At 56.3% G+C, this 21783-nt stretch overlaps 1 protein-coding gene across 9 annotated transcripts in view; it reads left to right on the top strand.

Moving 5' to 3' along the window:
* Positions 1-21783, top strand: part of LOC144946545 (uncharacterized) — a 229135-nt gene that overhangs the window by 28238 nt on the left and 179114 nt on the right. The window contains exon 1 of one of the 9 annotated variants that reach the window (XM_078875532.1): positions 11682-11793. The exons of the other annotated variants lie outside the window; for them this stretch is intronic. The gene's annotated coding sequence lies outside the window, so the exon portion shown is untranslated. Of the gene's footprint in view, positions 1-11681; positions 11794-21783 lie in introns of those variants that run through there. 9 annotated transcript variants of the gene reach the window in all.

Below are 21783 nucleotides of genomic sequence, written 5' to 3'. Positions count from 1 at the left end.
CAAACCGGAACACGTGACTGGCCAGATCTCACATCCCATATATATAAAGCGTATAAGTAGGGAGCTAATGCATCTGAACCTATTGTCAATGTGTTGTGTTTCTGATTTGTATATATATCGCAGCAGGTGATAATAAAGTGTGCACAGAAGCACGGAGAGAAATGCACGCTTGGGATTACAGAGAATGGAATAACGAGTGGATCACTGAGAGCGTACTCATGTTAGAAACATCGTATTGGCTGCTAAGGGAAGACTTTTGACCTCCACACGACGTTTCACGGCTGGACGGAATGGTGGCCGGTGGTCGAGACAAACGACGGTGAGAGGGGGATGTCCACCTCGGAGATGGAGCTGTGAAATCAGCTCTCGCGTGCAGGGGCCCGGGTACATTGTTGCATCATGTGACTGCGGTAAATGGGGATGGCGCGGGGGGAAACCGATATCCAGCAGTGGACACACGGCTTGCGACGTGCGTGCGCTGCTTTTGTTGATAGAGCAATACTGTGGTGATATGCACTGTTGGGAAGCAACGCGTTGTTCATGTCGCGATTCTGGAAGCAGTGCGGGTGATCGCGCCACGGTAGATAAGATAGGAGGCTCGCATTCACGATAAAGAACAACCCGGACAGCAGTGCCCGCACCGGAACACGTCGTCATGCGCCGTGTGATGTACTCATTCAAACGCGCACGTGTCATGCTGGGTTCGTTTTTTTAAGCTTGGTAACCATTTCAACATATGAGCATGTGAATATCTAACTGGGCTTTAGCGGCCCTGCCGTGGCGGCCCAGCCTCCCCGGCGGGGGTACCTCCATTCAGGCGGGGGGGGGGGGGTGACGTGGGCCCGCTGGTAACCCAGCGGTGGCGCTGCTTTGTTGCAGAGATTTGCAGTTCGAATCCGGCAGCCGTCCCTGGTTATTACTGTGGGGGTATTAACTATTTAACCCTTTCCCATTCTGACTCTAAGCTGCCGGGTAGGTCCCATTCACTGCTGAATCTCGGAACGTGCAAGCGGTTAGCGTTATTTTTAGAGACGTAGCGCTGCTGTTTTTAAATAAATCGTACTCGGTACAGAGAACTGTAGCGACACGACCGTTCTTTATGATCCCTGGTGCCAAACTGTGCCACGTGCCTTCCCGCATGGCCTTGTGGGAGCCTCAGTACCAATACAATTATTTCATTTTATTTTTTATTCAGTTTTTGTTCTGATGACGTACACTAACATCATTGGAACAGAATCGTAAAAAAAACTGATGACGTAAACATGTCATCAGAATGGGGAAAGGGTTAATATGATGCACCGTCTGCTCTGCAGAATCGACGTTAAAGATCCCCAGGTATCATTCGACATGAGTAGGCCATTGTGTGCCGGTTCCTGTGTCCACAAAGAGGTGAGATAGTTGCAGATTAAATGTATAGATTGGTGAGAAATGAGATAAATGCGAGCCGCGTCCCTGACTCCGCAGTTACTCCATGCATCTCCAGTGCCGTTGTTGGCGCCCCCTTCTAGCTCGACACCTGACCACACAGCGAGCGGCGTCTGCGCGTGACCCTGCAGCCACTGTGACGGTTGCTCCGAAGCCATCGTTAGCGAGCGTTGGGTCACGGGGAGTTTGGCGGTGGGGGGTTGTGAGAGGTGAGAGGAAAAGACACGGCACTGAGACGAGTGGTGCGAGCGAGGCGGCGGAGAGACTGTATGGAGATGTACGGGGTGAGAGAGTAGCTGTTGAAGAGAGAGATTTACGGCCTCGGACAGGAAGTGAGGGTGAAAGAGGAGCGGCGTAAGAGAGGTGGACAGCTTGAAGAACATGCATTTTTATTGCATGAAGTAATGCTCTCTGATGCAACGATCTCCACGGTCTAACGGTCTGTTCCTGCTGGTCTTTGAACACCCTTAGGTCAAGGTGTCACAGCATGGTTTTATAAACGTATATGTTTTAACCCGAACGCCATGGTTGCATTTGTTTTTTTGCGATTGTACAATTGTAGGTCATTTTGCGGCGGTCCCTTGTACTCGTTTCACAAGCCTTGCCTTCAGTTGCAAGGGAACAATTGTGGTGGTGAAATTAGTCCAATTCCCATACAACAGACTTTTGCCTTGGAACAATGCATAATGAAATGTGCAATTTGTCGCATTCTAAAAGTTGATTCCGATTAAGCCATCGGCGTCATGCTCATAACAGTGCGAGCTCTCGTGCCAAAAAATGACCGATGGAAGCGGATACCAAAGAGCTACCTCAGATCCCTTCAAGTGACCGCTGATCCACACAGAGGAGAGGGATGCACTTCCCCACCTGCTGTGGCCACTGAGAGCATGTTTGTGACGTGACGGTCAACATGATCCATTCATTTCTCTCAACTGGAACCAAGCCAGTACCATAAATTGATGTCGGATCCTTTTGTTAGTTCAGTTGTGAGCAGGCTTGAACCATCAACTCCAGTACACTTGAGAAGAAAGTTTAATCGCTGGCTCAGTGCCTGACACCTGGATTTGAACCCTGGATCTTGGCCCTGTCAGCCCGGCGCTCTCTGACCTCTGAGCCACCCGGAGACCTTGGCCAGACCGTTGTAAACTCTGTTGCGCCGTCTCGTTACGAGCTGTCGGAACAAGCCGGCAAGGGCCGCATTAGAGGGGACCGCATGCTGGCGAGCATATAACCGTATAACCGAGGCACGGCTTGTAAACATTCCTGGGCCCCGAGGCCAAAGCCATTTCATGATCGCGCTGCAATAACAAGACGGCGTCTCCATCGCGTCACTGCCCGTTTCCCGCCGTCGGACACTTGTGGAAAAGAGTTTTGTAGCTGACCGTATTCCTGCAGGCTAAATAAAGATTCTGATTCTGGTTAGTTGCGCACACCGAACGTGTGGGGGAGATGCGGCCGTGGCTCGCCGCCTCGACATTCTTTGCTATTATTAGCAGCCTTTTATTTTACTTTCATTTTTTTCCTGTTGAGCTGTTAATTAAATATTCTACATCTCCTGGGTGTGAAGTCCCACCGCTGTGGCAAGAGAAGCTAATTTTATCACCGTTGAGCACTTGGAAAACGGAGCGCTCTCTATCCGCACGGCCACCCTTCCCCCAACAGCGACGGAAGTGACTTGGCCAACGCATTTGTAATAGGTCGCAGGGAATACTGGGTAGAGGAGGGGTTAGTTGAACACCACGTGGGCTTTTGCGACCAATATTATTCGTAATAAAGGTAATTTTTTGGGGTTAGATCACGGAAATGTCAATGTGTCGTGAACCCACAACCACCCGACATGGCCAATTAGTAAAAGATTGTTACGTAACCAAAACGTGCCAATTGGTTACTACTTGAGCACACCGGTTGTGTGTTGGAGAGTAAACCCGCAACATTTACAATTTGAGTACGATGTTTCGCTGGCGATTTACAACCAGCGTCATGAGCACTGGCGGAGCCAGTGGGGGGGGGGGGTGGCACGTGCCCCCCCAATGATCCAATCGAAATCCCCAATTTCGATCAGATCATTGAGGTTTATTAGTAATAAATCGGCATTTTGCGACCCCCACTGCCACTGTGTAGCATATTATTACGCGCCAGGGACTCTGAGATGATAGGACGATAGTCTGAGTCCATAATTGGCAATAAGTAACGGCAAAGCAGTTATAAGTGACTCACATAATTGTGTGCAGTTACCTTTCCAGTATACGGCTTCCTTGAAAGCATTCACCTTCAGCGAGCGCGATGCCGATCACACAACGCGGTTCGAATTCGACCCTCATTCGATGGCTGCGCCATGCCGCACACGCGTCGAATAAAAAGCAAGGGACAAGTCCTTACTTACAACTCCTATAATTTTTCATTGCTGGAGGGGTTGCCCCCCCCTACCTGAACATCCTGGCTCCCCCATTGGTTATGAGGCAAATTGCCATAATTGAAGCAGGTTGTAACCGCGTGCCATGCGTGCAGTGCGTCATAAAATATGTAAATATTTCGCTCGTTTCCATCGCGCGTCCGAAGTGAGTCGATCCCACGTGTGTTTGCGGTTTCTAAGCTGGTCGACTTGACGAGACAAATACAACCCCCACCCATGGCCCGCTTTCAAATTTGTTATATTGATGAGTGGCTGTGTTGGCAAATCCTGCATGTAAATTGCAGAGCGTCGACACTGAGGTGGACGAGATTTGTACCGTAATTTTTAATGCTCGACTTCGGATGAGGATTAAGGTTTACGGAGAAACTTTACAATAGCAGAAGTAGTTTTATAACCCCCCCCCCCCTTCGGTAGGAGACCCATCAAAGCATTTTTGGATATCTTCTCTCCGTTTGGGAATCCTGTAGCTGGCAGGCGTGCCAAATGAACTGTGCGTGCATTACTCAGGACTCAAGTAACATCCATCTAACGATTTATCTACACCGCGGTTTGAAGAAACTGCTTCGATTCAATCCGAGAAGCAATTATGATAATCATATTTTGTCTCGTTTTAGCGTCTCGTTTGTATTGTCCATCCGTTATTTCAGTTGCTGCATGCAGAGTACCTTATTTGTGCCATTGGTCTTTGTGTGAAACGTTTATACTTTTTAAAATCTAATTTGCATAGACGTTAAATGATTAATTATCCAACACTCCTGCCAGCCCACTTTATTTCGGTGCTGATGTTACAAATGTTATGCTGAGTCAACCTAGGGGAGGGGGGCTCAGAACCGGGTTCAGATATCACCCGTCGCTGATGTTGGCCTTGGCCAGGAATCGATCCCAGGTCGCCAGGTTCGTAGCGCGGTGCGCCAAACTCCCGCATCGCCGCCCCCCCCCCTTACTTAGACGTACGTAGTGACACACGGACGCACGCACACACGCACGCACGTAAACATACACTCGCAGACCCTCGCACCGTAACAGATTCACACACACACAACGTGGCCGTCGTGGACCGATGAAAGCAGCATTGGCGCGCGGCTACACACCGGGCAGTCCGTACCACTGGTGGTAATGTATCTCCGTGGCTCTCCTGCCGTGCACTGTAAGCTCGTTGGAATTTGAGATTGCTCGAACAGAATGCACTTAGCGTGATTAAGCCGTATAATACGTGTGTTTTTAAACGGTATCAACGGTATAAATGGTACATTCAGCAATTCTGCCGACGCCACCGGCGTGCCTCCCTCCTAAACCCCCGGCCAAATGAGGAGCTCGCCGATTAATTGGATGAGAGGTGCCGTCGAGGCGATTCAGTCAAACGGCGCTCGTTTTGCGCGCGCTGGCAACGGTGGCGGCGGCGGCAGCGGCGGTAGCGGCGTAACGACGGGGGGTGCGACGGCACACCCGGTGAGACGGCTTCGCGTCTTGCTCGTCTGTCGCGTGCGGCGCTTTTGACGGCTCGAAACGCTGACGGCGGCGGCGAGGAAATGCGAAAAGTGGGGGCTCTGCGAAGCCCGTAATTGCAGGGCGCCCCGCGTGCCTGCTCTTTAATTGATGGTTGTGGAATTAAGAGGAGCGCGCCTGCGCTCATTAGATGGTGAATGATAAGCCAATGAAATTAGGCGCGGGCTTGATGGACTGGGCGTGCGTGCGTGCCTGTGCTTCATCGCCTGAAACAAACAGGCACGCTCGACGCTTTGGCGTCGGAATTAACTCGCGGAAAGAAAAAAAACGCCCGCGATGTGGTAATAATTATTATTATTTAGCCACCGCAGGCAGAACAAAAAGGGAAGGTGGGGGGGACATGAAATGACTGTCGGAGATTTTAATTCTCTCGAGTCGACGCTCCCGTCAACACGTTTTGTCATCGTGGCCGGGCGAATAAAGCTCGCGCGCGTGGCGCGGTAGGCACGCAGCGCCCGCGCAGTTAGACGACGGTGCTTGTCGGGTATTGTCGGAGTATTGTAACGATCAAAGTGGAGGGTGTGACGGTCGTCTGTCGTGCGGGGAGGAGGGGAGACACCCACGCGATCCAACGTGTATTGGGTTCTGTTTGTAATTGGCACGTGCTCGTGGGCAGCCCTCGTCTCCATCCACCGCTGGATGCGCGGCCTCCCCCGCGCCGTGCGGGTCGCTGGGGGTTGGTTTTGATCGTGCTTCGCCACGCCGATCGGTGCGGATGGGTGAAAGTGTTGAGCGCAGATTGGTGGGGAGTGAGTAGGAGGTTACAGCGCAGCAATGGGTGTTGCGGCTGCGCTTGTCCACCGTGCTGACAGCGTAGCCCCCGTGCGGCAGCCGTTGGTGGCCGATCTGGGTCGTCAACCCCCCCTCCACCTGGGAGCCGCTTTAATCACGGGGGGCTGCCACCACCTCGATCGGCCGTTCATTCATCAGGCGTCGTCGGCGAAGGACCGTTGCGCCAAACGCGCGACCTCTTGCGACAGCATTCGCATAAACTGCTCTTGGCGCCGTACACCGGCGTCTCGGGTGATTTTGTTTGATCCACGGATCGCGGCGGGGGGGGGGCGCCGTTCCTTTGAGGTATGCGGTCCGCTTCGAACGTCGGCCGCCAACTGAAGTGTGCAATGAGCCGGAGTTTGCGCATCGAGGTGGTGCGCCGGTGTCCACGAAGTGACAGCCGGATCTCGGCACTGAGCCACCCGGCCGCCCCTCAGTGTTTCTTTTTACTGAATTAACTGAGAGGGGACAAGGAGACTGCACGCCAAGATCGGTTTTAAGGCGCTGGAGGAGAGTCTCCACAAAGTCACCGTCGTTTGCCACACTCAAGTATTTGCCCGCACGCTTTCTACCCGTTTACGAGGTCGAGTTGATCGGCGAAATTAATTTGCGAGGCGAATGTGCCGTGCTGGGCGACTGAGGGGCGCATCGCAGCAACACCGGCGCTCCGCCGTGAGCATCCCGCGAATGACGACAACGACGGCGGAGTTTCCCGGCCTTGCAATTTCACCGCCGCCAAATACGCGCCGTGCAGTGGAGGGTCTCTGGGAAGGCCCCCCCCCGAACCGGCAGAACGTCGCCGCAGCCCGGGCGGGGACCGTCGTCGCCTTTTTAATGGACAGCCACAAGTGGGAGCCGACGCAATCATTGGCCGTGGTGTCGCTCGATGGGTCGGGCTCGTGCACAGGGACACGCGGAATTGGAAACCCGTTCGTTAATTCCACTTCTTCCCCGCGGCCCGGAGCGGCCAGTGCGTCACTAGCTGTTTTTTTTTACTTCCTTTGACACGCGGCCCCTTTGCGTGTGGTTATGTCACTGTCTGTCACTCCCTTGTCATGCAACTGGGAATAACAAAACAAAAAAATACATGCCTCCAAAAATAGCCTCGCACAATGCCTCGCTCGCTCGCAGCACGCGGACGGACGAGTGGACGAGAGACAAATAAAGTGGGACAGATGGATGTCCCTAACTTGTGAAAGCGCCCCCATTCTCCGACATCCCCCCCCCACCCACCGTGCCTTTGCAGGGCTTCCCAGTGGCGCTGCCTGGGCACTGTGTGTGCGCTGTGTGGGCGCTGTGTGGGTGCTGTGTGGGCGCTGCCTGGGTGCTGTGGGCGCTGTGTGGGTGCTGTGTGGGCGCTGTGTGTGTGCTGTGGGCACTGTGTGGGTGCTGTGTGGGCGCTGTGTGTGCGCTGTGTGGGTGCTGTGTGGGTGCTGCCTGGGCACTGTGTGTGCGCTGTGTGTGTGCTGTGTGGGTGCTGTGTGGGCGCTGTGGGCGCTGTGTGCGCTGTGGGCGCGCTGTGTGGGCGCTGTGGGCGCGCTGTGTGCGCGCTGTGTGGGCGCTGTGGGCGCGCTGTGTGGGCGCTGTGTGTGCGCTGTGTGGGCGCTGTGTCGGCGCTGTGTGGGCGCTGTGTGTGCGCTGCGTGGGCGCTGTGTGCGCGCTGTGTGCGCGCTGTGTGTGCGCTGTGTGTGCGCTGTGTGTGCGCTGTGTGTGGGTGCTGTGTGTGTGCTGCCTGGGCGCTGTGTGTGCGCTGTGTGTCTGCGCTGTGTGTGCGCTGTGTGTGGGTGCTGTGTGTGTGCTGCCTGGGCGCTGTGTGTGCGCTGTGTGGGCGCTGTGTCAGCACTGTGTGTGCGCTGTGTGGGCGCTGTGTGTGCGCTGTGTGTGTGCGCGCTGTGTGTGCGCTGTGTGGGCGCTGTGTGTGCGCTGTGTGTGTGCGCTGTGTGGGCGCTGTGTGGGCTCTGTGTCAGCGCTGTGTGTGCGCTGTGTGGGCGCTGTGTCGGCGCTGTGTCGGCGCTGTGTGGGCGCTGTGTGCGCGCTGTGTGTGCGCTGTGTCAGCGCTGTGTGTGCGCTGTGTGGGCGCTGTGTGTGCGCTGTGTGTGCGCTGTGTGTGTGCGCTGTGTGGGCGCTGTGTGGGCCCCGTGTGGGCGCTGTGTGTGCGCTGTGTGTGCGCTGTGTGGGTGCTGTGTGTGTGCTGCCTGGGCGCTGTGTGTGCGCTGTGTGTGCGCTGTGTGTGCGCTGTGTGGGCGCTGTGTGGGCGCTGTGTGTGCTGTGTGGGTGCTGTGTGTGTGCTGCCTGGGCGCTGTGTGTGCGCTGTGTGGGCGCTGCCTGGGCGCTGCCTGTGTGCGCTGTGTGGGCGCTGCCTGGGCGCTGCCTGTGTGCTGTGTGTGCGCTGTGTGTGCGCTGTGTGGGCGCTGTGTGGGTGCTGTGTGGGCGCTGTGGGCGCTGTGTGGGCGCTGTGTGTGCGCTGTGTGGGCGCTGTGTGGGCGCTGTGTGGGCGCTGTGTGGGCGCTGTGTGGGCGCTGTGTGTGCGCTGTGTGGGCGCTGTGTGGGCTGTGTGGGCTCTGTGGGCGCTGTGTGTGAGTGCTGTGTGGGCGCTGTTTGTGGGCGCTGTGTGTGTGCACTGTGTGTGCGCTGTGTGTGGGCGCTGTGGGCGCTGTGTGTGGGCGCTGTGTGTGGGCGCTGTGTGTGGGCGCTGTGTGTGGGCGCTGTGTGTGGGCGCTGTGTGTGGGCGCTGTGTGTGGGCGCTGTGTGTGGGCGCTGCCTGGGCGCTGTGTGTGCTGTGTGTGTGCTGTGTGTGCGCTGTGTGTGCGCTGTGTGTGCGCTGTGTGTGCGCTGTGTGGGTGCTGTGTGGGTGCTGTGTGGGCGCTGTGGGCGCTGTGGGCGCTGTGTGTGCGCTGTGTGGGCGCTGTGTGGGCGCTGTGTGGGCGCTGTGTGGGCGCTGTGTGGGCGCTGTGTGGGCGCTGTGTGTGCGCTGTGTGTGCGCTGTGTGTGCGCTGTGTGTGCGCTGTGTGTGCGCTGTGTGGGCGCTGTGTGGGCGCTGTGGGCGCTGTGTGTGTGCTGTGTGGACGCTGTGTGTGCGCTGTGTGTGCGCTGTGTGTGCGCTGTGTGTGCGCTGTGTGTGCGCTGTGTGTGCGCTGTGTGGGCGCTGTGTGGGCGCTGTGTGGGCGCTGTGTGTGCGCTGTGTGTGCGCTGTGTGTGCGCTGTGTGTGCGCTGTGTGTGCGCTGTGTGGGCGCTGTGTGTGCGCTGTGTGTGCGCTGTGTGGGCGCTGTGTGTGCGCTGTGTGTGCGCTGTGTGTGCGCTGTGTGTGCGCTGTGTGGGCGCTGTGTGTGCGCTGTGTGGGCGCTGTGTGGGCGCTGTGTGTGCGCTGTGTGTGTGCGCTGTGTGTGTGCGCTGTGTGGGCGCTGTGTGGGCGCTGTGTGGGCGCTGTGTGGGTGCTGTGTGTGTGCTGCCTGGGCACTGTGTGGGCGCTGCGTATGTGCTGTGTGGGCGCTGCGTGTGCGCTGCGTGTGTGCTGTGTCGGCGCTGCGTGTGCGCTGTGTGGGCGCTGTGTGGGCGCTGTGTGTGCTGTGTGTGTGCTGTGTGTGTGCTGTGTGTGTGCTGTGTGGGTGCTGTGTGTGCGCTGTGTGTGCGCTGTGTGTGCGCTGTGTGTGCGCTGTGTGTGCGCTGTGTGTGCGCTGTGTGTGCGCTGTGTGGGCGCTGTGTGGGCGCTGTGTGCGTGCTGTGTGTGCGCTGTGTGGGCGCTGTGTGGGCGCTGTGTGGGCGCTGTGTGGGCGCTGTGTGGGCGCTGTGTGGGCGCTGTGTGGGTGCTGTGTGGGCGCTGTGTGTGCGCTGTGTGTGCGCTGTGTGTGCGCTGTGTGTGCGCTGTGTGGGCGCTGTGTGGGCGCTGTGTGGGCGCTGTGTGGGCGCTGTGTGTGTGCTGTGTGGGTGCTGTGTGTGTGCTGTGTGTGTGCTGTGTGTGTGCTGTGTGTGTGCTGTGTGGGTGCTGTGTGGGTGCTGTGGGTGCTGTGTGTGTGCTGTGACTGTGCTGTGTGGGCGCTGTGACTGTCGTGTAGGTGTGGGCACGGATCAAGTGTTTTGGGTAATGATAAGAACAATGATTTAGTTTTTAAAAGGGTTTGCCCTCCTATCCCTGACGCACGTATACTTGGAGTTTGCGTGTTCTCCCCGTGGTCATGTGGATTTTTTCCGGGTCCTTTGGTATTTCCCTCCACGTTTAGAAACAACACGCGTTCAGAGTATTTGGTTGCTATAAATTTACACGTGATAAGCCACTTCGTTGATTTATCATTTGTGGCCAGGTCACTTCTTAAAAAGGGTTATATAGCTCAAAATGTGCCTTACCTGACGAAATAAAAATAGTTTAGTTTAGTCAGGCTGAGGCGTCTCAGAGCCATTAACACGTGATAAGAGACTTAAATCGCGTCTCGCCTGAAACATCGAAAGGGTTGCCCCCAGGGGTACTTGTCCCCTTGGGAAGAAGGTGAGTGGCTTGCAATCGAGCACGAGTCTGGCGGTAGGGGGCGGTGATTGCTGCTACGCGTGCGTCATCCCAATTGAGTAGCTGAAGAATCGTGACGGTATTGTGTGGTCCCTGCATGGGCACTCTGCGACTGCTTGTAGCCACCGTGTGAGTATGTTAGAAGTTATTGGAGTTGTTTATGGGCACTGGACCCAGCGTGACCGTCGTGTGTTCGTCGTGCTTGTGTTGTATGTATGGGTGTTAAACTTCTTTCGCGCCGTACGTAGTCAACCGTGCTAATTGGAGGTGTGGTTGTGTGGGCATCGTGGGTATCATTCATACATCACATTTGTACACTGCACTATGCGGGTATCGTGTGCGTTCATCGCACGTGTGTGCTGCGTGGGTATTGCGTGCGTACATGTGTGTGCACCGTGTGGTCACCGCGCGGGCAGCGCGCAGGTGTGCGCGGTGGGCAGCACCCCGACACCGTGTGGGCATTGCGTGCGTGTACACTGTTGTTTGCACCGTGGCGTACTCTGCGTGGGCATCGCGCGGACACTGCGAGCCGTCGGGGTGGCGCGGCGCCAGCGAAGGCAGCGTGGGCGCCGCTGCGTTTGTGCGCGAACTGATGACGAAGCGTTTGCGCCCGAGCGATCTGGTTTTTTCCAGATTTCATTTTTGCTCCCCACCACCCCCCCCCCCTTTGTCTGAGAGAATGCTTTGCTGGCATAAAACACAAAAAAAGGTGCGATGCAGGAATGCGGGAAGGTTACCACGAGCGAAGGAGCGAGCGCCGCGAGAGGCTGGCGCTGCGCTAAAGTGGAGCGGGCGCGGAGGGCGCGTGCTGAGAAATGCACAAACCCCTTGCGCTCGCACAAAAACCAACTCGGGACTTCCCGAGGGGGCGGGCGGATTCGTGGCTCCCCGGGGCTCGCCGCGGCGTCCTCGCCAACGCGGTTGCGCTGTGTACAATGCTGCCTCCTAAGAAGTCCCCCCCCCCACCCCCCCACCACTGCCGTGCTCAATGAGCATCTCTCCTGCTCGTGGTCACGGGGCGCCGGCTCGTGTTGACAGGGGCCTGGTCACTCTCAATGGGCAAGCAACCGTCGACTTCCCACAGAGTGGCGAAATGATTTATTCACACCACAAGGGATGATGAGTCGAGGTGACTCCCAGGACGGTATTTAAACTCGCGGGCTCACAGGTTATGAGGCAAGTACACCGCTAAATTTATTTATTAATTTTATTATTATGCCTGCACTTGTTTGCCCAGAAATCCCTCGCCTAGTCTCCAGGAACTTCTTCAGTCGTCTCGTGCCAAGTGCTTGCAGTCGAGCGCCACGTTGCTGCCGTACGTACGCCCAATCGTGTCGTTTGCAGTAAATCTTGTCAGTAGTGGGATGTTTTAGCAATACCACTTTACATTGTCTGGTCGAGTTTAGCTCCGGGAAGAAACTGGAGAATCTGGAGAAACGCCGCTGGAGTTGGGAATTCGAGCCCAGGCTCTGGTTTTGCTGCGAGACGCGAGCATTGCGAGAGCGCTTGCCACCCTGCTGCGAGAGGAAGGGATTTAATCTTGCCACCTCGCGCAATAGTGGCACGAGTGCTGTGTCTGACCAAAGCACATGGCATGGCGTATCTGTTCCCCTCCTCGCTGTTGTTTAGGATTCTGCCATGTCCACCGGCTTGCAGCTGGTCGGTATTAACTGTGCGGTGGCGCAGCGGTCGTGCGCTGAGCTATGAACCCTGGTGGCTGACCTGAGTTTGATTTCCAAGCACGGTTCACGTCAGTGGCAAGCCATTTCTGAACTTGTCCTCGGATGCTCCCTTCACCAAACCGCCCTGACCAGCGTGGTGAAGTATGGTCAAAACAAATGCACAAACTGACACCATGTTCGGAGATCCAGATGTGACTTTTTTTTTGTCCAATTTTATTTTTGTGCTTCATTGCTTTTTTTATTTATTTGTTTTGCTTTCGTCTTTTTGGTGAAGCCCGGTCACTCTTGCAAAGGACTTTCTTGAGACTGACTCATCCTGGTCCCTTGAGTTCTCCTCTGATTCCACAAAATAAACTTGAAACTGAGCAGTGGATGGACAAAGGATTGTAGATTATTATTGCGTATATAATGTGGAAATCGGTTGGTGTGCAGGTGATGGATGGATTGTTGGATCGCAAGGCTATTTGGTTGTGAGAGGTGCTGGCTGCTTGTGGAGGCCTTAAACCAGCAGTGCCTGTTTATGCAGGGGAACGCTTTGACGCATGTGTGTGTGTTTAGTTTCATGTGCGCTACGAACCCGGCGACCAGAGTTCGATTATACCTAACAGGCAACATCGGTGATGATTATCTGAACCATTCCTGGGCCTTTTTGAGGTTGACTCTGCCTCAAATAAGTGCCTGGTATGGTGTGTAAGCATCGCTGTACCGGCCTTCGTAGGTGCTCTCTAACAGCACTTTCCCCAGCAGTCTGTTAAGGCTGCGGGGGGGGGGGCGATCTTTGTCTTGGCTTCACGTGCCATGGTGGCATCGAGGTGCACACTGAGAAATCAACGCTTGTCAACGACTTGCGGAGCCCCACGGCGGCCGATTTGGAGAGGGGCCTGAACTTGCCCACGTGACCGTCCTCCAGGCCCGACCTCTCGCGGGCTGACCTTGTTGACGTCCAGCACTGCAATTTTTAACTCGACTCTTTTTTATTTTACCAGGTAAGGCCCATTGAGCAATATCGTGCTCTATCAGAAGCGACCTGGCGATCACAAACGAGAGCTCAACGAAGTGGCTCATTGCGTGGAAATTTCTAGCAGCGCGATGTTGATTCTAAATGTGGATGGGAAAAAATTGGGGAACCCAGAGAAAAATCCACATGACCAGGGGCAGAGAGAGAGAGACATTCAAACTCCAAATATACAGCAGGCGTCAGGGTCGGGATCAAACCCACAACCTCTTTGTGTATACCAGGCGAGGTGGTTAACTTCTCGCCACCGTGATGCCCATGACAGCAGCGGCTGCACCACTGTGCTGCCGCGCTCGTGGCAAGTGCGCTTCTCGCAATCCTCTCAGGCTTTGCAGCCAACGTCGCCGCGTGACGGAGTACTCGCATTTTAATAATTCAGGATTATCAGATCCGCGCACGTTACGTAAACGCACATGATGTGAAACGAAACGGATTTGCTGTACTGTGGAGGCAAAAAGAAAATCGTCAGCAGCTGGCCCAGGCTTTTGACTGAAAAAGAATTGTGGTCAGCAACCTCTCTCTTTTAATTCCGAATTCAATTCAATTGATTGTCCTTAATTTGACCATGGTGAGCCTCTGCCTTATACACACGATCATTTTCGGCGTGAGAGCTGGGGCAGGCAGTGGTTATGTAAAGACGGTCATTATTACTGCGGGATAATTATGAATCCGGACAGGGGGCACGGCGGTTAGAGCCATCGACTCGGACTCAGGAGTTGAAATATCGGCCGTGGTGTCAGCTCATCTCCATTATCTCTCTCCGGGATTGATAAACGTTGTACCACTTTGGGGGAAGTCGACCGTAGTTGTCCTGTGGAGAGATCGGCCTCTTGCCGTGAGAATGTAAAGTTTCCACCGCTGGTGTAGGCACTTCGATTTGATTCACAGCATTATCAAAGCAGTATTAATAATCCCGGGCCAATGATTTTATTTCCGTTTTTCTTGTGGATAAATTCTGATTGTTGACGCTGGCAGGCATCGGTCTACGCTTGCAATCGGTTTCAACAGATCTCAAATGACAGCTTCAGAACAAGGGTGGTAGCTTTGTAAATAACTCTTCAACTTAGTTGTGGTCACTTTAATATAATCTGTTAAAGGTGAATTTCGTTTGCTTTCACAAGTCCTATGAAAGTGAACGTCCTTTGTTTGAATGTATCTCAGTGAGTCTGGAGGGACCCCCTTCCTTCTTCACCCAGCCCTCCGTGCCATCAACTCCCTGCCTCTATTCACATCCAGACTCAAGACCTTCCTTCCCTCACCCTGCCTGCGTCCGGCTGTCAATGTCTACTAAGGAAACACGCTCATTGCATCCGTGCGTACAGCATCTTGAGAACCTGGGTGTACATTGAGGCTGCGTAGCTGTACTTTGTGTTCGTTGTTCTGATGTGTGGTGCGTCTTGTAGGGGGCAAGGCGGTGGGTGGGGGTCACGTGTGTAGTGGTGCGTCTTGTAGGGGGTGAGGCGGTGGGTGGGTGTCACGTGTGTAGTGGTGCATCTTGTAGGGGGCGAGGCGGTGGGTGGGTGTCACGTGTGTAGTGGTGCATCTCGTAGGGGGCGAGGCGGTGGGTGGGGGTCACGTGTGTCGTGTTGCCTCTTGTAGGGAGCGAGGCGGTGGGTGGGGGTCACGTGTGTCGTGGTGCGTCTTGTAGGGGGCGAGGCAGTGTGTGGGGGTCACGTGTGTCGTGGTGCCTCTTGTAGGGGGCGAGGCAGTGTGTGGGGGTCACGTGTGTCGTGGTGCCTCTTGTAGGGGGCGAGGCGGTGGGTGGGGGTCACGTGTGTCGTGGTGCGTCTTGTAGGGAGCGAGGCGGTGGGTGGGGGTCACGTGTGTAGTGGTGCTTCTTGTAGGGGGGGTCACGTGTGTCGTGGTGCCTCTTGTAGGGGGCGAGGCGGTGGGTGGGGGTCACGTGTGGCGTGGTGCTTCTTGTAGGGGGCGAGGCGGTGGGTGGGGGTCACGTGTGTAGTGGCTTTCTCTTTCCTGACGCGGGTTGTACAGTTTTTAGGGGTCGTTGATCGCAGTGTGTTTACGCTCGTGCTAAACCTTTGGACTTCATCAGCGGCGGGCGACCTGGCATTTGGCAGGCGGGTGTCCACAAGAGCCGAGCGCCCCATTTGTTGAAGGAGATCCTCGGATCTACGCACCTCTTGAGCCCCGCAATGAAACCACGCGGCCCATTTTGATTTGCTCGCCACAACGGCAAGCGGCTCTCGATCTCGTGTGCGACTCATCTGGTTATTGCGCCAGCCGAATGGCTGCGTGTGCGTTTTTCACGTCGGTCTCTGCACCCTGAATTTTCTGGGTGATATTTTCCAGCCGTGATGGCACGCCTCTCACCCATAGCGCTTGGGATATAGGGTCGGTGGATAACGGGGAGACCTTTGTGAGTGTGCGAGACGCTCGTCTCTAGGGCAATAGAGGTGGTTGTTAGAAAGCAGTACAGAAAGTAGGATGATGGGTTCAGATATGTGTGTGTGTTTATTCTCATCAATCTCCTTGCTTGTGTGGGTTTTCTCCTGTCACACTGGTTTCCTCCCAAAAGGTGCATGAGAAGGAATTGGACAAACGACCCCGGTGACCCGAGCTAAATTCCCGTTCACGGCAAACTCCAGTGACGATTATCTAAACCGGTCCTAGGCCTTCCCTAGGTTGACTCGGCCTCAACCGAGTACCTCGTGCAGTGTGTAAACATTGCCACTAAGGGAGACAAAGGTGGCCGGGCGTGGTTCTGACCACCTACCCCCTCGTGTGCCATTGCCGGCCTTCATAGGCGCTACTGGCTAACAGCACTTGCTCCTCCAGTTCGTTAGAGGCAACACGGGGGGGGGGGTCGGCTCGATCCGTCGTCCGTCCAGCCGGCGATCGAGTGATTGCTCTCGCCCAGGAGAATGTGGAATTTCAACGCTGGCTTGGCGCCACCAATGGAGATGGGGCACTGCCTCACATTCGTTGCAGCAGGGAGACGATTTGTTCTTGACTTTTATATTTTTGTCTCTTTCCACGCAATTTCTACAACATCCATGAACGTGATCTTGCCTGAGCCGCATGCTCAGAATCAGAATATTTTTACTGGAGGAATCCGATGAGCTACACAGCTCTTTTTCACAGATGTCGCAGGAGGGGCGGTTTAGAACGTGACAACAACAAACACGATAAGAGTGCAAAGTGCAGGGAAGGTCAACAAATCGCGGGCTCACGGGCCGCGTATGCACACCAGGCCGGCGTCAGTGCAACGTTCGTCACCCATCGGTCAAATTGATCGTTCTAACCGTCAGCTCGGGAATTTTGCCAAATTAAGTGGAGAATTTATTTTTGTTGGTTCGGCACAGCGGTGACCGGGCAGAGTCATGATCTCAGCATTGGCGACTCGGCATACTGACCCCTACACTCGTGACCTCTGAACCACCCAGCTACCAAGCGAGGTTTGTTTTTTCATTATACAAGTGCAGTTGATCGAGAACACACACATTCAATAATTAACATCATCGAGTCAATTTGGTAGCTTTTATGTTCCCGTATTAAAACGGTAAGATGACGTTTACCATTTCGAAAGTGACATGATGATGAGTGCAATATATTTATTGAGAATATTGACATCAACTGCACGATCTCAGAAGCAACCCGAGCGTGGCGGGATCGAGAAAACCCCTCTCGTCCGCCCTGTCCACGCAAAGACAAACTCATTACTGTCTAAGTGCCACCGTACAGTGGCCCACTCAAGCAAATGAGCTGCAAGCATCAGTCATGTGACGGCGCTGTTACTCGTCCATCGCGAGCCCAGCCGCTGTTCGAGAAAACAACCAAACCATGGCCAGAAACTGCCCCGGATCGAGAAAGGCACAGATGGGGCTCCTCGCAACGGCATTTGAAAAATAAGCGGCCCTGCAGAAAGAGGAGCTTCCTCCTTTCTTGCGGCTGCACATTCCGGTGCCTCCAGACACTTTCCTTTCCCTCCGCTGCTTTTTTTACTTCGCTGCAAGAGCCCGAACTACAGCCAAATTGAGTTCAAATACCCATTTTGTGGTGCATTAATCACCGACGGGGATGAGGCAAGCCGGGCCGTGCTGGGGACAAACGTATTCGATGCTGTGGATTTATGCCCGCGCCGGGCACGGCCTCACGGCCTCAAACCGAACGGCGCGGAGTTGCTGGCCCTGCACACCCACGGGGCGTGGCGCCGGGGGCAGTGGGGGGGGTATTTCACGCAAGCCCCGTCCCCTTATCTTCATCCCCATATCTTCATCCCCTTCGCTTCGTCCCGTTAGTTTTGTCCCCTTAGTTTCCTTCTCTTCGCCTCATCCCCTTCACCTTTGCCGCCTTGCGACGCATCCACAAAAGCCGCAACGCTCGCGTTGCCCTCTCGTGGCCGCTCTGGGGAGCGGCTGCGACACAGTCCGCGTGCACCTGCGGGCCGTAGCCCCCCCGGCAGTGGCTACAATGGGGAGATTGTTGTCGGTGCCGTGTGAGAGCTGCGGGCAAACGGGCGGGGGGCGGGGGCGCCTGGAGTTCCACTCGGCTTGCCTCGTTCCCTGTCCTGATCACATAGCGACCACCGCGACGGTTGAACGGTTGAACCCCTGCGCTGGGAGTTACACGACCCTGGAATGCACTACCGCACTAAAACACATGTTGTGAGGAAAGAACACTGTAACGCTGTGATATAATAATAGTTAAGCCCTTGAAATCCACGGCTTGCGTCATTGCGTAATCCCAGGACTGGCATCAGACGTGATCTCTTATGCACGCCGACCTACGTCACCATCGTTGGCCGTGGTCAGTCCACTGCTGGATGGCGGAAGGCCTCTCCCAAGCCACCGCTGCCTCCCCTTCACGGTCCCACGATGTAAGCAATCCACTCGGCAGCTGCGCCCGTAAATCCATTTACCGACTTGTATAAAGTAACACCGACAATAGCGATCACTTTAGTGAACCAAGAAGTGCAAACCAAAACTAAACCTGATATGTGAAGCAGCAGCAGCAGCAGCTGGCTAATGATGTTGGAGTAATGAGGCTCTCGCGCACTCTCGGCACAGGTGACTGATAGCCGCGTGCCGCTGTCAAGCGAGGGAGTCGTGCGCGTCACCCGCGTGGCCGCATCGTGTGCCGTGCCCTGGCTGCGTTCCGTTTGCCAAATGAGCCGGCCGCGCTCGCGTCCGCCGCTGCCATGTGCCCTGAGCAGATTACAAACAAATTCTGCTGGTGGGTGATGCGTTGGGCCGTTAGGTTCCTCCGAGGGTCCGGCGTGGCATGCTGGGGAGAAACCCGACGTGATGGGTGGAGAGAGGCCTGCTGGAGCTTTATCATCGTCCGGTTCGGCCATCAACCCGAACCGCGATATATCCCTGTGGTGGTTACATGCAGCGATACGCACAGAGAATCGCCGCGACGTTTTGAAGCCTTGTCCGGCGCAACGGCCGCACCCTTCGTGTTGGACATGGCTCTTGTGGCTCGTGCGAGCGCTGCTGCTGCTCGATGGTCGGCGAGCGTGGAGGCGCCACCTTGAACATTTCCATCAACGACTGTCGGGCGGCCATCCACAAACGAACCACACGATACCTCGCTGATCTCGTCACGGAGCATGAACTATCGCGTGAACTCCGGTCATCCTCGCAGCAGCAGCGGCTTTTGTGGTTCGCCATCGAACAAAGATGGTCACCGCATCGCGCGCTTTCAGATGCGCTTCAGCGGCCGACTGCAACGCTCTTCCTTCCGACATTCGGAAGCCACTGGAGCTATGTACATTAAAATGTTCTAGATTTAAAACTAATTTATTTATAACTGCTTCTTGTGTTTAGTTTGTTCTTCCACTGCACTTGAGATTAGCACGGTTGATTACATACAGTGCGAAGCCAACCATACATACTCCTCTCAGCTCAACCAAGCATGGAGCATCCGAGCCAGTGGGGGAGGGGAGGGGCGGGGGAAATTCCACATTCTTGTGGCCGGGAACCAGGCTTGCCGTGCAACAATCACCTTTGATGGGAAGGGGAAGGCGTAGCCCTGCAAGTGCTTGCTCGTGCCACCCAACACAGCCGATTTAGTAAGGTTTGTCACATAAACAGAACATGCTGATTCGTTAACTAGTTCAGCACACTGGTGTGTTGGTAGAGCAAACCCACGACCTATAATTCCAGTATAACGTTTGGCCGGTGTAATTACAACCGTCCTCATCAGGCGACAGCCAGAATTGTGGAGAAATCCTCTTATTTCGATCTCCTGTTTGTTACATGTCTGTTGACAGGCTGGGGGGGGACGTTCCTTCTCGGTGGATTTTCCAGGTGAAATATTTTAATAAATGAAATGGCATAACAGAGAGAAGCCCCCTCCACAAGAGGGTATTTTGGGCCACCCTTCTCGGGTTGGCCATGCATCTTGGAACAAGGTGGGGGGGGGTGGGCATGGAGGGAATACCCACGCTCCACACCTACGCTCTACCCCCACGCTCCACCCCCACTCTCTACCCCCACGCTCCACCCCCACGCTCTACCCCCATGCTCCACCCCCACGCTCTACCCCCATGCTCCACCCCCACGCTCTACCCCCATGCTCCACCCCCAGTCTCTACCCCCACGCTCCACCCCCACGCTCTACCCCCATGCTCCACCCCCACGCTCTACCCCCATGCTCCACCCCCACGCTCTACCCCCATGCTCCACCCCCACTCTCTACCCCCACGCTCCACCCCCACGCTCTACCCCCATGCTCCACCCCCACGCTCTACCCCCATGCTCCACCCCCACGCTCTACCCCCATGCTCCACCCCCACGCTCTACCCCCATGCTCCACCCCCACTCTCTACCCCCACGCTCCACCCCCACGCTCTACCCCCATGCTCCACCCCCACGCTCTACCCCCATGCTCCACCCCCACTCTCTACCCCCACGCTCCACCCCCACGCTCTACCCCCATGCTCCACCCCCACTCTCTACCCCCACGTTCTACCCCCGCGCTCCACCCCCACTCTCTACCCCCACGCTCCACCCCCACGCTCTACCCCCACGTTCTACCCCCGCGCTCCACCCCCACTCTCTACCCCCACGCTCCACCCCCGCACTCTACCCCCACGCTCCACCCCCACGCTCTACCCCCATGCTCCACCCCCACGCTCTACCCCCATGCTCCACCCCCACGCTCCACCCCCACGTTCTACCCCCGCGCTCTACCCCCGTGCTTTCCCCCGCGCTCCACCCCCGTGCTCCACCTCCACGCTCCACCCCCACGCTCCACCCCCCATGCTCCACCCCCATGCTCCACCCCCACGCTCCACTCCCACGCTCCACCCCCACGCTCTCCCCCCGCGCTCCACCCCCACGCTCCACCCCCACGCTCCACCCCCACGCTCCACCCCCACGCTCCACCCCCACGCTCTCCCCCCGCGCTCCACCCCCACGCTCCACCCCCACGCTCCACCCCCACGCTCCACCCCCACGCTCCACCCCCGCGCTCCACCCCCACGCTCTACCCCCACGCTCTACCCCCACGCTTCACCCCCACGCTCTACCCCCACGCTCCACCCCCACGCTCCACCCCAACGCTCCACCCCCACACTCCATCCCCACGCTCCACCCCCGCGCTTTCCCCCGTGCTCCACCCCCACGCTCCACCCCCACGCTCCACCCCCACGCTCCACCCCCACGCTCCACCCCCACGCTCCACCCCCACGCTCTACCCCCACGCTCCACCCCCACGCTCCACCCCCACGCTCCACCCCCACGCTCCACCCCCACGCTCCACCCCCACGCTCCACCCCCACGCTCCACCCCCACGCTCTACCCCCACGCTCTACTCCCGCGCTCTACCCCCGCGCTCTACCCCCGCACTCTACCCCCGCGCTCTACCCCCACCGCATGCGTCGTGGCAGCAGCATCTACTCTAGACATGGGGTGGGGGGTATGGGTGGGGGGCTGATGCAACTGGCAGAAAAAAGAAATGCGTACGTCCTTGGTCGAGAGACTGCCAATACGGATTGTGTTGCGAATTGTATCGCACGTGAAGCAATGGAGCCCGCGTCGGTTTCTCCCAAACCGAGGGCGATTTTATCCCAACAGGACTCTTAATGGGGCCGAGTAAACGACGGCGTCGGCCGGCGAGTGAGGTGGGCGCCCTGTTTGCGCTCGCTAGATTATTGACGAGCCATTCCTACTAGCGTGGCGTGCGTTGCTTCACTTGACAATTATCCTCGTAAAATATACACAGGCCATGCGTGCGCTCGACACGAGTGCAGCGGTGGGGTCTAATAATAGCCCTCGGTGCTGTGACCCAACAATAGATTGAGGACCGGCTGGGCTGTGCAGGAGCGAGAGAGAGAGTGCGAGCGAGAGAAAAAAAAAATATTCCTGCGAAATTTCCATCGTCCGCGGAGACGATCCACCGGCCCCTTTTCTCGCTGTGAGGGTCCCACAGAGCCTAGCAGCGTAACCGCAGTGAACGCAATTAACCAACAATAATGGCCATGTAGCAAAGGGGTCCTGGCTC

The sequence above is a fragment of the Lampetra fluviatilis genome, chromosome 41 (assembly GCF_964198595.1).
Source record: "Lampetra fluviatilis chromosome 41, kcLamFluv1.1, whole genome shotgun sequence".
NCBI classification, from domain to species: Eukaryota; Metazoa; Chordata; class Hyperoartia; order Petromyzontiformes; family Petromyzontidae; genus Lampetra; species Lampetra fluviatilis.
This window is presented reverse-complemented; position numbering and strand designations above follow the sequence as displayed.